Genomic DNA, 13,576 nt, shown 5'->3' with positions numbered 1-13,576 from the left:
AGGGATCAGAATGTAGCTGTTAGCAACTTCTCCAGCACTACCATGCTTGCCCAATGCGACATTTCCTGGCATGATGATAATGGATCAAAACTCTGTAAGTGTAAGTTAGTGCCAATGAAATGCTTTTGTTTATAAGAGGAGCCTTGGTCATGGTGTCTTCTCACCTTTATACAACAGTGACTAAGATATATACCAATGGGAAAACATTCCTGCCTTAATAATAAGCACACTTGACCATCCTCCATTCTACACTCTTTTCTTAAAAAAAAAAGAAAAATATGATGCTTAATATGGTACAAAGCCTCTGAAATGCAGGTACATAACATGAAAACCTAGATGTCCACAAAGAATCTTCCAGAAGTCTGCCAACATTGGTCCCACAACTTCCACAGTTCAGAGTAATGTACAAAACAGGAGAAGCTGTTTCAAAGGTCATTTCAATGACACTCAGGGATGTTTTCCTAAGTTGTTGTCACATAAAGTAAGGAAGCTAAATTGTCTCTACTGAACATACACTCATCACACAAACAAAGTCAACATGTAATTCCTGGTCATGATTTTACCAACATTTTAACAACTTCTGAAGAATTACTCCTGCCTGTAATGGCTTGGTAAACTAACCCATCAGGCTTGCAATTCTGTAAATTAAGATTGACAGAGTCTGAGAACACCTTTGCAAAACTGCATCTTGTACCTGGAGAGCCCTTACAGGCTTTTAGAGGAACTATTAAATTGTTCCTGTGAGGCCATTGTGAGATTAAGTGGATGTTTTTCTCAGAAAAATTCAAATGCAAAGAGGTTTAAATGATGTTTCCAAAGCAACGAAAGACATTTTTCTATCTCGTGGGCTCTCATATTCAGAACCACAGCTAGGCATGTGCATGAACACCCAGCTCCGGGAGTTGCTCACATGACAGAGAGAGAGAGAGAGCAATCAGGTTAATTTCACTATGGTATCTAAGGATCACAACCAAACCACGCTCTCATTTGATTGACTTAGCTCCTCCCAAAGTCTCCTGTTCTTCTTTTCTGGGAAAAGGGACAAGGAAAACATAATTCATTTCAGACTTTGATATAAGGATTGCAGATGTCAGATAAGTGTTGTTTTCTCTCCTGTTCTGCTTGTACAAAGTATATGCCTTCAGTAAATTCTCAAATTGAAGGCAGGAGAAAGATTTCATGAATCTATCCAGGCTTATAAAAATTAAGAAGACTTATTTTGAAGCAATAACAGTGGCTAATGGAGGGGGAAAAAATGCTTCTGAAAAAGCCTTTATTATAAGTAGGCACTTCTAATTCTGCTATGTTCAGTGATTCGACTGTTCCTCTTATATCAATATCAAGCATGTTTTATTTTAATGAAGATCCACAGAACATGCATATTTCAGTTATGAACTATACATATTTTAATTACAATAATTTATTATTCAAAAAGTCTTTGCCAATTAGGGCAATGAACAATAAGTCAAACTGTTATAACAAACACATGCTCCCACAAAATAGAATCATAACAACTGGCAAGGCTCAGGAAAAAAATTCAAATTCTTAATGTTATTCCCTAATAAATACTCAAGAAGATGCTACCAGCTAGATGTGCAGTTTCCTAGGGTAAGTAAGATCTCTTTTAAATAAAATTAAAGTGTAACTAAGTCTACTCAAACATAGACAATGGAAAAGCATGCTGTCCATTACATTGGTGACACATAATGAAATGTCAACAAGGAAGGTCTGCAAGAACCAGGACCAGCAGGAACTTGCTCACAAGGCTGGTGGCAGTGTAAAATGTGACAGCTGCATTGACCTGTAGTTTGGCAATTACTTTTAAAAATCATATTCTATTAATAGGTGATTTAGTCATCATATTCCTTGGGTACACATATGAGTGAGTTGAAAACAAGTTGCTTTCAAGACTAAAAACAAATGTTTTCAGCATTTTCTTAAGTAGCTTTCAAAGCTAAAGTTAGAGTAGGTGGATGATGAACATATAAACTATAATATTTAAACAAATCATCTATGATCTTACACATATACACATACATGCATGCAAACATACATGTACACTCATACACACACACACACACACACACACACACACACACACCCTTGCCAATGGAAGAAGTCAATATGAAGAGCCTACATGTGGTATGATGCAGGTTACATCACATTCTGGGAATGGTAAAATTATGGAGGGCAGAAAATATTGTAACTTGCCAGAATATCAGCAAAGAAAGGGAGGTGTGAATAAGGGGAACAGGAAACTTTAGGGCAGTGTATATATACAGTAGTAATGCAAAAGTGTTACATAGTTTTCCATATCACATAGTTTTCCGAATTACATAGATTTCCAAACCTACAGAAAAGACATACCAGCAAGGAATCATTTTATAATGGTGGACATAGGAATATACTAATATGGAGTCATCAATTATAACAAATTATTATATAGAGGGTGTCTGTAACAATGGAAACTGTATGTGTAGGGGAAGACTGCACACAGAAATTCTCTATTTTCAAAATGAACTTTAGTGTAACTGTAAACCTGTCTTAAATGAAAGATAGCCTGTGTAAAGAAAGAAACAAAACAAAGCAAAAAAAAAAAATCACAGAATCTGGTAAAGCAAACCAAGATAAGATAAAAGTATTCCTAAGATAACTCAACTTTTAACCCGCGATGAAGACGTTTTCTGTCATATTTCATGATAATATTGTGGGGTGTGTCAGTTGACAGCTCCTATTACTTAAGTGGAAGTTAAGAAAGCCGAGGAAGCAGGGCACATGTTCTATGCGTCTGAAGCTTTGTATATTAGTGAATTCAGTCAGGGTTTGCACTGTGCCCCATGTTATTGAAACCACTAGCCTTTGTTGAATGACTACAAAGACAACAGATTCAAGACTCATCTACAGTAGCTTAAATATGGAAGTGATTTTGAAAAAAAAATGCAACTAGGATGGACAATGGAGTATCTTCATCACCTTTAGGGCAGACTTTGCTGTGAGCTATCTCAGCGCCAGAGTAGAAGAGACCTTGTAGGCATTAAGCTATGTCCATGAGGAGCATGTGCTTGAGGTGAAGGGGGCAACACTAAGCTCAAATTTGTCTGAACAAGATTAAGCTTAGAGCTAATGTTTAGATACAACTAACTCTACTGAGATTTGAAACTCCAAAATATTTCTGTTAAATCAATTCCTCTAAGTCAGGAGTCCTATTATGAAAGGATGTAAATATCAGGAAAATGTGTGAACTATTCAAAAAGCATAGTGGCTACTGCTCTTCAACAGAAGTCACCACTTCTCTGTCATATGCCAGTGCACTAAGGTTGAACAGTGTTGGCCCTGGAGCTTCTTGGTGATGCCAGTTGACTGCTCTTGTGAGCAACCTCCCAGCTATCACATGAACAAAGAGTCACAGTCCTTCCTACTGTTGATGTAAGTCTGAAGGGGCTAGCTTACTGCTTTGCAAGGATGCTTGCTTCACCATGTCACCCTGATTCAAATGTGAAGATAGCTGCTGAGAACTGACTTCAGAACCTACCTCATAGTAAAGATGATAATCACAAAAGCAAACATGTTATAACCAAACCCCAAGCATCTTAATGTTTCCAGGAATGTTATCCATCTGTATACAAGTTTCACTAACTTTCGAAGAACAGAAAACTAAATATAGGAGTCAGCTGTTACCTATGATGAAATGTCTTGCATTCTTCTGACAGTAGAGTCACTGTTCTCACACAAACTTTGCTCCACTCCTGGACTCAGCAATCCTTGATGTGGCTCTAACAGATCTAAGGGGAAGAAAAGACATAAAAGAAACATGAACACTGGGCTGTATGTTGTTCAGACTCTCATTTTGACACTGAATAAATTTTCCACATATCTTGCATCAAGCTGTTGTACAAGAATTTGCATCTGGAGAACATATAAGAAAGCCCTTTTCTGCTGGGCTATGATGGTGTATGTTTTTAATTCCAACAGAGGCAGAATAATCTCCGAATATGAGAACAACCTGGTCTACATTGTGATTTCCAGGACAGCCAGGGTACAGAGAGAAACCATGTCTAGAAAAACAAAACAAGAAGAACAACAAAAGCCCTTTTCTTTCTTTACATCATGTATGACCCAATAATCTTAACCACTTCTAGGGAGTGTTTCCCTCACTGCATATACATTTAAATTCAGCTTGCTATTTTACTCACCTATTAGGTGGACTAACACACTGTGGTACCTAACTTCTATTTCTTCATTCTCACCTAACATCTCTAGTGGAATCCCAAGCACTCCACCAATCCTGTAGCCATGCTGAACTGAGTGGCTAGGCCACTCTGTAAGACACAGTTCTATATCAACACACATTCCATGTGTCCAGTTTTGGAACAACAACAACAACAGCAACAACAAAAAGTTGGCATTACCCCTCACTTACAGACTACTCTAATTCAATTTGATGAATCCTTTTTCCACAAGCTATTCCTGGAAAGCCTCTTAAGCTGCCTGCAAATAGACAACACTGCTTTGTGAAGTTCCTTAGGAATTCTAGCCAAACCCACCCTTTACAGCCTTAAATATTTATGTCATAAAAAATATGTTTTAAGAGAGATTTGCAGTGGAGCATCTAATTTTGCAGCTCCAAAATCTTAAAACCTGTTATACTTACATAACCATTCAGAGCGTTATGTAGATGCAAAGGAACATCAAAGGTATAGCTATGCAGAAACTTGGAGATATAAGAATGCCCAGGTTGTTTCCAAATCTAAAACCATACCCCCTAATCTGCTTGGTTTATCAAGTGATCTCTTTAGGAGAGCTTGTAGTACAGAGACATGAGTTTTGTGGCTTTTCCAAATGCTTCTTCTAAGAATAGATAGAAAGATAGATAGATAGACACATAGATAGATAGACAGATAGATGATACACACATACAAATATACATATATTACATACATACACGCATACATACAAACATACATACATACATACATACATACATACATATATACATATGAGACTCTTAAGAGCAAGTGCGCAGAGACTCAGAAAAGGCATATCCAAAAATCCTCTAAAGGTGAATGTACAGAATATCAGTACCTGCAATGGGACAGGTTTTCATTACTGACTCCATTATTTTTAATGTGGGTAATAGCTTGTTTCACAACAATCAAATTAATTATATATAATGTAGATAAATCAAACAGCCTTTAATTGAATGAAATAAGCCAGGCCCATATTTTTGAAAACCATATCTCTTACACTCATACACTCTATGAACTTCTAGGTAAGGTAAAATCAGCTCTAATAATATGCAGATGATTAACAGAGGTGCATCATAAGGGAACTATAAGTACCAACAGACAAATGCCATATCTTGATCAGGATACTGATTATAAAGACACATTCAGTATGCAAAACTCATTGAATCAAAATTCAATATAAAATGTGTATATCTCGTTGTAATTAATGTATATCTTGATTAAATACCAAAAGTTTCATTTCTATTCTTTAATTGTTAGAAAGTCTGTGAGTCAGGGCTCTTTAAGAAGGAATATTTACTATTTTCCTGGCCAGTGAAACAAATTCTTTATCTCTTCCACATAAGAGACATATAGGAAAGAAACATAATCCACAGTGTGATACAGAGAGTGTGTTCTAAGAACAGTAGGGGTTAGCAGAGAAATATCCTTCTCTACAAAGTTTAAATTCTTATGGAAAATAGACAATTGAAGTAGGCAAAAAAAGAAAAGGAGGGAAGAATTATGGCAGTTACTGAGATAAGATCCATATTTAAATGAAGACATGGTAAACAAGAGCCACCCACTTTCTCCCAAGCCAGGAGATCACCTGAGAAGACACTGTTGTCAATAGGTGAGTAGGTGCCAATGCAAGCAAGCACTTCATGTTTCTACTGAAGGAAGCCAGGACATTCCCACATTAACAGATTCAAAACAGCAAGTCTTTTTAAACCCAAAGTGGCTCAGCCATTGAAGACCATTTTTGCTGCTTTGGTTCTACTTTCTTAAACAGATTTTAGGTCTTCAATAATCTCAGACAGTTTATATACAGCTGTCCAGGAGGCCAAAAACGTGGAGGCCTTTCCTGTGAGCAAAGGCCAGCGGGGAAGACAGGTGCTGGTAATGTTGCTGCCATTGAGGGATCCTCAGGCACTCGATAATGTTGCTGCCATAGAGGGATACTCAGGCACTCTTGGCAAACAGTGAACACTTTACAAGTTCAAGCTGGGACTGGCAGCATCTGACATATGACATATATTGAAAAAGAGGCTGCTAGTCTAATAATAAATATTGCTTATTGTCTAATAATTAAATAATAAGAATAACAAATAGGCTACTCTTACATCAAACTCTTTCATGTCAACACCATCTACTCCTCCACAACACTTAATAAAACACTTTTGTGAACAAAACCCTTTTTAAAGCAAATGAAAGATTTCCATAGCCAGCTAGGATTACAAATCTTCTCAGGCCCTTTTGGGGTTTGAACCAATTTGCTTGAAATTCTTGCTAAGAGGGAGGAGCCATTATAAGATTAAAGAGATGAAAGAATATAATTATGTTAAAATTAAGTATGAACTATGTAATTAAATTACTAAATTCCCAATTCTGGGAGGTGGTATTCATACACTTTAATATCAAGAGGAAAAGAAACCAACATAATATTTGAGAGAATAAGGGGAGAAAGAATAAACTAATAAAAAGTCTAGTTTAAAAATTAGCTTTCGGTAAGAAGTCTACCACTGAATAATAGGCTGTCTATATTGAGTCAACTAACAAACACCCTTATCATTGCCTTCTCTCTGGTCTCTGTTTGCCCAACTCTGGTCAGAAAATGTAGGGTATGTCCAGCATTATTTTGGCAGGGTAGCTACTTGAAACTGCAAAGAAGATGGCTCAGATGCCAAGAGCATTTACTGCTTCTGCAGAGGTCCTCAATTTCATTTCCAGTATCACAATGTGGCTCACCAAGCATGTAACTATCTATTGCCCTGGTTTTGTATTCAATACCCCAGTAGGAGCATACATATGAGTTTTTGTTTATAAACATGTACACACACACACACACATGGATAAATAAATTAAAAAAATTAAAATGGTCACTTGAATCCAAACTGCCTGAGATTCTAGACAACTTGGAATGTAACAGTCAATGCATAGCCAGAGAAACTGGCTTAAAAATGTCAAAAGGTAATTTCTTTTCTTTTACTTGTTTGTGACAAGCTGAAAAAAAAAACTCATATAGGTTTTACATATTTAATATTTAAGAAAAGTTTGTAATTTGAAAATTTTTCTAAAATAATTCTACTATAGAATCAGATGTTGTAGTACAAGGCAGTAGTTAAGGGACAGAGGAATTAGAGACAGATGAATTAAGAGGAAAACGTAAGCTTCAGCTAAAACATATACTCAAGGCCAGAGGGCATGCCGTAGATGCTGTTTCAAATCAGAACAAATTTTGTATACAATGAAATAATTAATGTTTAGAAGAGGTATTTAATGATTTCATGATTAACAGAATGCTTTTTTAGTATTTTCACATATATTTGTTTTTCTCCTAATTTCTACTTCTCATATTCCTTAGTTTTTAACAATGAGCTATTTGTGTTTCCTGGTCATTCTTTGATACTTATATTTTCATGTGTATGACACTTGGGAATGTTTTAAAAAATTACTATATTGAGATTATAAAATGTGAGCAAACTTGTAAACTCAGAAACTTAAGGCTTCTCAATCTAAAGCCACAAAATATACAACTATGGTAGAGAAATGTGTAAGATTTCTTATGATTGTCATGGTCACAGATTCCTTGTCTTCCTTCTCTGGTAAGTCCAAAAGACTTCACATCTTTACCTTCAATCTTCAGGACTAATCTCTAATAATACAAGCCTTTCCCATGTGACCTTGAGCAAATTTTAAGCAGGTCAAATGAGTTGAACTCATTAAATATTAAAATCTGCATAAAAGAACTCAAACATTTTGGAAGGAGAAACAAAAATCTCCATTGTGTAAATGTACCACATTTTCTGTATCCATTCCTCTGCTGAAGGACATCTGAGTTCTTTCTAGCTTATGGCTATTATAAATAAGGCTGCTATGAACATAGTGGAGAATGTGCCCTTGTTATATGTTGGAGCATCTTTTGGGTATATGCCCCGGAGTTGTAGAGTTAGGTCCTCAATTAATACTATGGCCAATTTTCTGAGGAACTGCCAGACTGATTTCCAGAGTGGTTGTACTAGCTTGCAATCACACCAGAAATGAAGGAGTTTTCCCCTTTCTCCATATCCTCACCAGCATCTTTTGTCAAATGAGTTTTTGATCTTGGCAGTTCTGTCTGGTGTGAGGTGGAATCTCATAATCATTTTGATTTTCATTTCCCTGATGACTAAAGATGTTGAACATTTCTTTAGGTGCTTCTCAGTCATTCAAGTTTCCTCAGTTGAGAATTCCTTGTGTAGCTCTGTACCTCATTTCTAATAGGGTTATTTGTCTGGAGTCTAATTTCTTGAGTTCTTTGTATATATTGGATATTAGCCCTCTATAGGATGTAGGATTGGTAAAGATCTTTTCCCAATCTGTTGGTTGGTGTTTTATCCTATTGACAGTGTCCTTTGCCTTACAGAAGCTTTGCAATTTTATGAGGTCCCATTTGTCTATTCTTGATCTTAGAGCGTAAGTCATTGGAGTTCGGTTCAGGAATTTTCCCCTGTGTTCATATATTCGAGGTTCTTCTCTACTTTTTCTTCTATTAGTTTCAGTATGGAGTACTACCCAGCTATTAAAAACAATGAATACATGAAATTCTTAGGCAAATGGTTGGAACTAGAAAATATCATCCAGAGTAAGGTAACCAAATCACAAAAGAACACACATGGTATGTATTCACTAATAAGTGGATATTAGCCCAAAAGCTCAAAATACCCAAGATACAATTCACAGATCATATGAAGCTCAAGAAGAAGGAAGAACAAAGTGTGGGTGCTTTGGTCCTTCTTAGAATGGAGAACAAAATACGGGAGAAAATATGGAGATACAGTGTGGAGCAGAGACTGAAGGAAAGGCCATCCAGAGACTGCCCCACCTGGGGATACATCCCATATACAGTCAAATGTAGTTACTACTGTGGAAGAAGTGCATGCTGACAGGAGACTGATATAGTTATCTCCTGAGAGGCTCTGCCAGATCCTTACTTATACCGAGGGGGATGCCTACAGCCAACCATTGAACTGATCACAAGGTCCCCAGTGAAGGAGTTAGAGAAAGGAGCTGAAGGGTTTTGCAACCCCATAAGATAAACAACAATATCAACCAACCAGACCCCTCAGAGTTTCCAGGGACTAAACCACCAACCAAGGAATACACATGGAAGGACCCATGGCTCTAGCCGTATATGTAGTAGAGGATGGCCTTGTTGGGAATCAATGGGAGAAAAGGCCCTTGGTCCTGTGAAGGCTAGATGCCCCAGTGTAGGGGAATGCAAGGGAGGTGAGATGGGAGTGGGTGGGTGGGGGTACACCCTCATAGAAGCAGGAGGAGAGGGATGGGAAAAGTGGTTTTGGGGGGAGGTAAATCGGGAAAGGGGATACCATTTGAAGTGTAAATAAATAAAATATCCAATATAAAAAGAAACAAAAAATTTTTCCAATTAGAGATGGGGACCTTCTGGATTTAGAGATGATATTTCTTGCATATAAATAGTAATAGACACTTCAAAGCCTCAATTGACTTCTAACCTGGTGCCATGTTTTACTCTAGTTCTAGGGAGCACATCCCTTCCTCTAAAATAAATAATAGGTGGGCCAATGAAGAGAGATATAAAAACCAAATCCTAACATGTTTCAGTGCCATTTTTCAGGAGCTATAACAACTACTCATACAGGCCTATGAAGTATATTGGTGAGGCCTTCTATTTTCTAGGTGAGGTTTACTCTAACTCTCCTCTCCTCCTTTGTTAGAGTAACAAAGACATGTTTCATAAATATTAACTGAGCAGCTGAGTTAAGATAATGTCATCTACTGTAGTTTTTACACTGTTTTGACTTTAAGTTACAGAATTCATTAAATACATGCCTGGTTTTGTACTGATTTGCATTTAATAATGTTTCCCCTAATGTTGCCTATTTAACTGTATGAAGCAGAAGTTTCTCATCTATAAAATGTGCACAAATAGAGCATGCAATAATTGTTCTTTACTTCCTAAGTAAAGAGGAGAGCAGAGGAGAGGATGGGGAGGGCAGGAGAGCGGAGGGGAGGAAGAGACGGAGGGCGGGAAGGAGGGAAAGAACTGAGGAAGGAAGGATAGAAGGTCATATATCTATTCAAACTTTGATTCCTTACTTAAGTGTGTGTTAAAGCAGTAGTTCTCAACCATCCTAACGCTGCAGTCCTTTAATACAGTTCCTTATGTTGTGGTGACCACAAAAAAATTTTTTTGTTACTTCATAACTGTAATTTGACTACTGCAATGAATCGTAATGCAAATATCTGTGCTTTCCAATAGTCTTAGGTGACCCACATTTTGAGAACTACTGCATGAGACATACATTTTCTTCTATAAAGACCTTGGGGCACTTGTCTCAGTTCTTAGAAGCCATCCAGCTATGTGAATGCTGTTCATATCTACAAGGACAACATCTTCCTTTAAGTTTAGATGGTCATTGTATGTATTTCTATAAACTTTTACAGGAAAATTCTGAATGGGTAGCTAAACTGAAGGGACTTCTTATCAACAGGAACAGATGCCCTAGCTTCCATAGAAATACAGAGATCATAGGCTCTAGGAGGGCTGCACAGTCTTTTCAACTACATTAAAGTTATATGAAAAGATGTTAGAATGTACCAGAAGAACACCGCGCTGCTGCACTGAAAAGTGAGACAGGACTCCACACTATTTCCAAGGTTTGTGAAGGACTGATTGCAATCAACTCTACTATTTGTTGAATTATACATAAAAGGTAGCAGTTAAAGTGAAGCTTATCCTTCAAGATGTGAAATCTTTCTTCTGGAAGGACAATTAATGACATTGTTGTTGTTGTTGTTTTTGGTTTGCCTGTTTGTTTTCCCTTTTCCCACTCTAGGTAGTAAACCTGAGCTTACATGTAGATCTGGATATTTAGACTGATATCAACATCTTTTTTTTTCTTTGACGATATTAAGTCATAGTCATAATTCTGGTTGGTTTTTTGTGGTTAACAAGATTTTAATTGAAATAGAATTATATTACTTCCCTCTTATGAGTCTCTTCCAAGTAACCTCCCTTGAGCCCTTCTCCCATTCTCAAGTTGAAAGCCAATTTTTCTTTTATTATTATTATTGTAGAAATATATGGACACATAAACATGTATGAACAAATACATATAAGCAATGCTTGCTGAATTCAATTTCATTGTATCTTGTGGAGCCATTTTTCTTTCCTCTCCCCTTTTTATTTATCAACAGGATGCAATGTAAGCTAGGCTGGTATGCCTAGCCAATGACTTGAACTCCTACTACTTCCACAGTCCAGTTATTACCAGTGTGCACCACAAAATCTGGTTCTCATGGAAACCGTACTAGTCTAACATCATAAAATACACATCGCTTTGAGTTCCATATTGCTTTTTAAAAAATGCTTCCTAATAATTTAAGGTAAATTATTTGAAGTAAAAACTTATTACTTTAATATATATGCTACAATCATGAATTTGCTTTTTTCTGAAATTTACTTTTTACATTTTATGTCTAAATTTCCTTCAGCATTTGTGTTTATAATCATTTTGACACTGACAAATATGTATGGAGATAAAAATACCAAGGATGTCACCAAGAGGGGATTTACTAAACAGAGTTGTAATAATACAGCATGTTGATTTATAATTATATTTCATGAAAGATATAAACACAAGGCATTTATATCTGACTTTATATTTATATATTTAAAAATAATACTGTAATAGAACTTATTTACTGCTCAGTGAAAAAAGTTGAACTTGTTTTTTAATCCTTAAAGACTGCATCCATTGGATAAATTTAAGAAATACTATTTCCAGTCTCTCTGGACTGCTGTACTGAGCAGACCTTGGGCTCAAGCTCTGCAGCCAGATCCACAACACCCAGAGGAAGCTCCACTCCCAGGCACTCTGACACACCTAGGATCAGAAGTGAGGAGGACCCAACATCTATCCCAATACTGGGAGTAACTGGGACCAGCGGGACCAGGCACACATGAATTCCACCATCCCAGTGGTTTTGGTTCCTTCTAGTCTCTCTGGGCTGGTGTCCTGAGCAGACTTTGGGAACAAGCTCTGGAGCCAGTCCCACAACACCCAGATGAAGCTCCACTCCCAGGTGCTCTGACAAGCTCAGGATCACAGGATCCCAGAATCACAGGATCACAGACACAGCTTGATTCTGAGGAGTTCTGACACAACCAGGATCAGAGCAAGGACAGGCTTCAGTCAGATTCAGCAAGGGCAGGTAGCACTAGAGATAACCAGGATGGCAGGGGGGCAACCGTAAGAACATAAACAACACAAACCAAGGCTATTTGGCATCATCAGAACCCAATTTTCCTACCATAGCAAGTCAAGCACACACCATTACACCAGAAAAGCAAGATTCAGATCTAAAATCACTTATCATGGTGATGATACAGGAATTTAAGAAAGACATAAATAGTACCCTCAAAGAAATACAGGAGAACACAGGTAAACACCTAGAAGCCCTTCAAGAGGAAACACAAAAATCCTTTAAAGAACTACAGGAAAACACAATCAAACAGGTGAAGGAAATGAGCAAAACCATCCAGAATCTAAAAATGGAAATAGAAACAATAAAGAAATCAGAAAGAGAGACAACCCTGGAAATACAAAACCTAGGAAAGTAATCAGGAGTCATAGATGCAAACATCACCAACAGAATACAAGAGATAGAAGAGAGAATCTCAGGGGCAGAAGACACCATAAAAAACATTGACACAACAGTCAAAGAAAATGCAAAATGCAAAAAGCTCCTAACACAAAACATCCAGGAAATCCAGGATGCATTGAGAAGACCAAATGTAATAATAATAGGTATAAAAAGAGTGAAGATTCCCAATGTAATGGGCCAGTAAATATCTTCAACAAAATTATAGAAGAAAACTTCCCTAACCTAATGGAAGAGATGCCCATGAACATACAAGAAGCCTACAGAACTCCAAATAGACTAGACCAGAAAAGAAATTCCTCCTGTCACATAATAATCAAAACACCAAATGCACTAAACAAAGAAAGAATTTTAAAAGCAGTAAGGGAAAAAGGTAAAGTAACCTATAAAGGCAGGCCTATCAGAATTACACCAAACTTCTCAGCAGAGACTATGAAAGCTAGAAAATCCTGGGCAGATGTCATATATACCCTACAAGAACACAAATGCCAGCCCAGACTACTATACCCAGCAAAAGTCTCAATTACCATAGATGGAGAAAACAAGATATTCCATGACAAAGCAAAATTTACACAATATCTTTCCACAAATCCAGTGCTACAAAGGATAATAGATGGAAAAATCAACATAAGGAGCAAAACTACACCCTAGAAGAAGCAAGAAAG

At 37.1% G+C, this 13,576-nt stretch overlaps 1 protein-coding gene and 1 pseudogene across 2 annotated transcripts in view; one reads left to right on the top strand and one right to left on the bottom strand.

Annotated features, from left to right (window-relative positions):
* The window catches only part of LOC116091657, a 162,831-nt pseudogene extending 156,622 nt beyond the window's left edge, over nt 1-6,209 (top strand).
* B3galt1 (beta-1,3-galactosyltransferase 1) overlaps nt 1-13,576 on the bottom strand; it is a 548,275-nt gene that overhangs the window by 365,839 nt on the left and 168,860 nt on the right. For both annotated transcript variants that reach the window (XM_031370493.1, XM_031370494.1), the window contains exon 2: nt 3,679-3,782. The gene's annotated coding sequence lies outside the window, so the exon portion shown is untranslated. The remainder of the gene's footprint in view (nt 1-3,678; nt 3,783-13,576) is intronic.

This window comes from Mastomys coucha, unplaced genomic scaffold (genome assembly GCF_008632895.1).
Source record: "Mastomys coucha isolate ucsf_1 unplaced genomic scaffold, UCSF_Mcou_1 pScaffold15, whole genome shotgun sequence".
In the NCBI taxonomy this organism is placed as follows: domain Eukaryota; kingdom Metazoa; phylum Chordata; class Mammalia; order Rodentia; family Muridae; genus Mastomys; species Mastomys coucha.
This window is presented reverse-complemented; position numbering and strand designations above follow the sequence as displayed.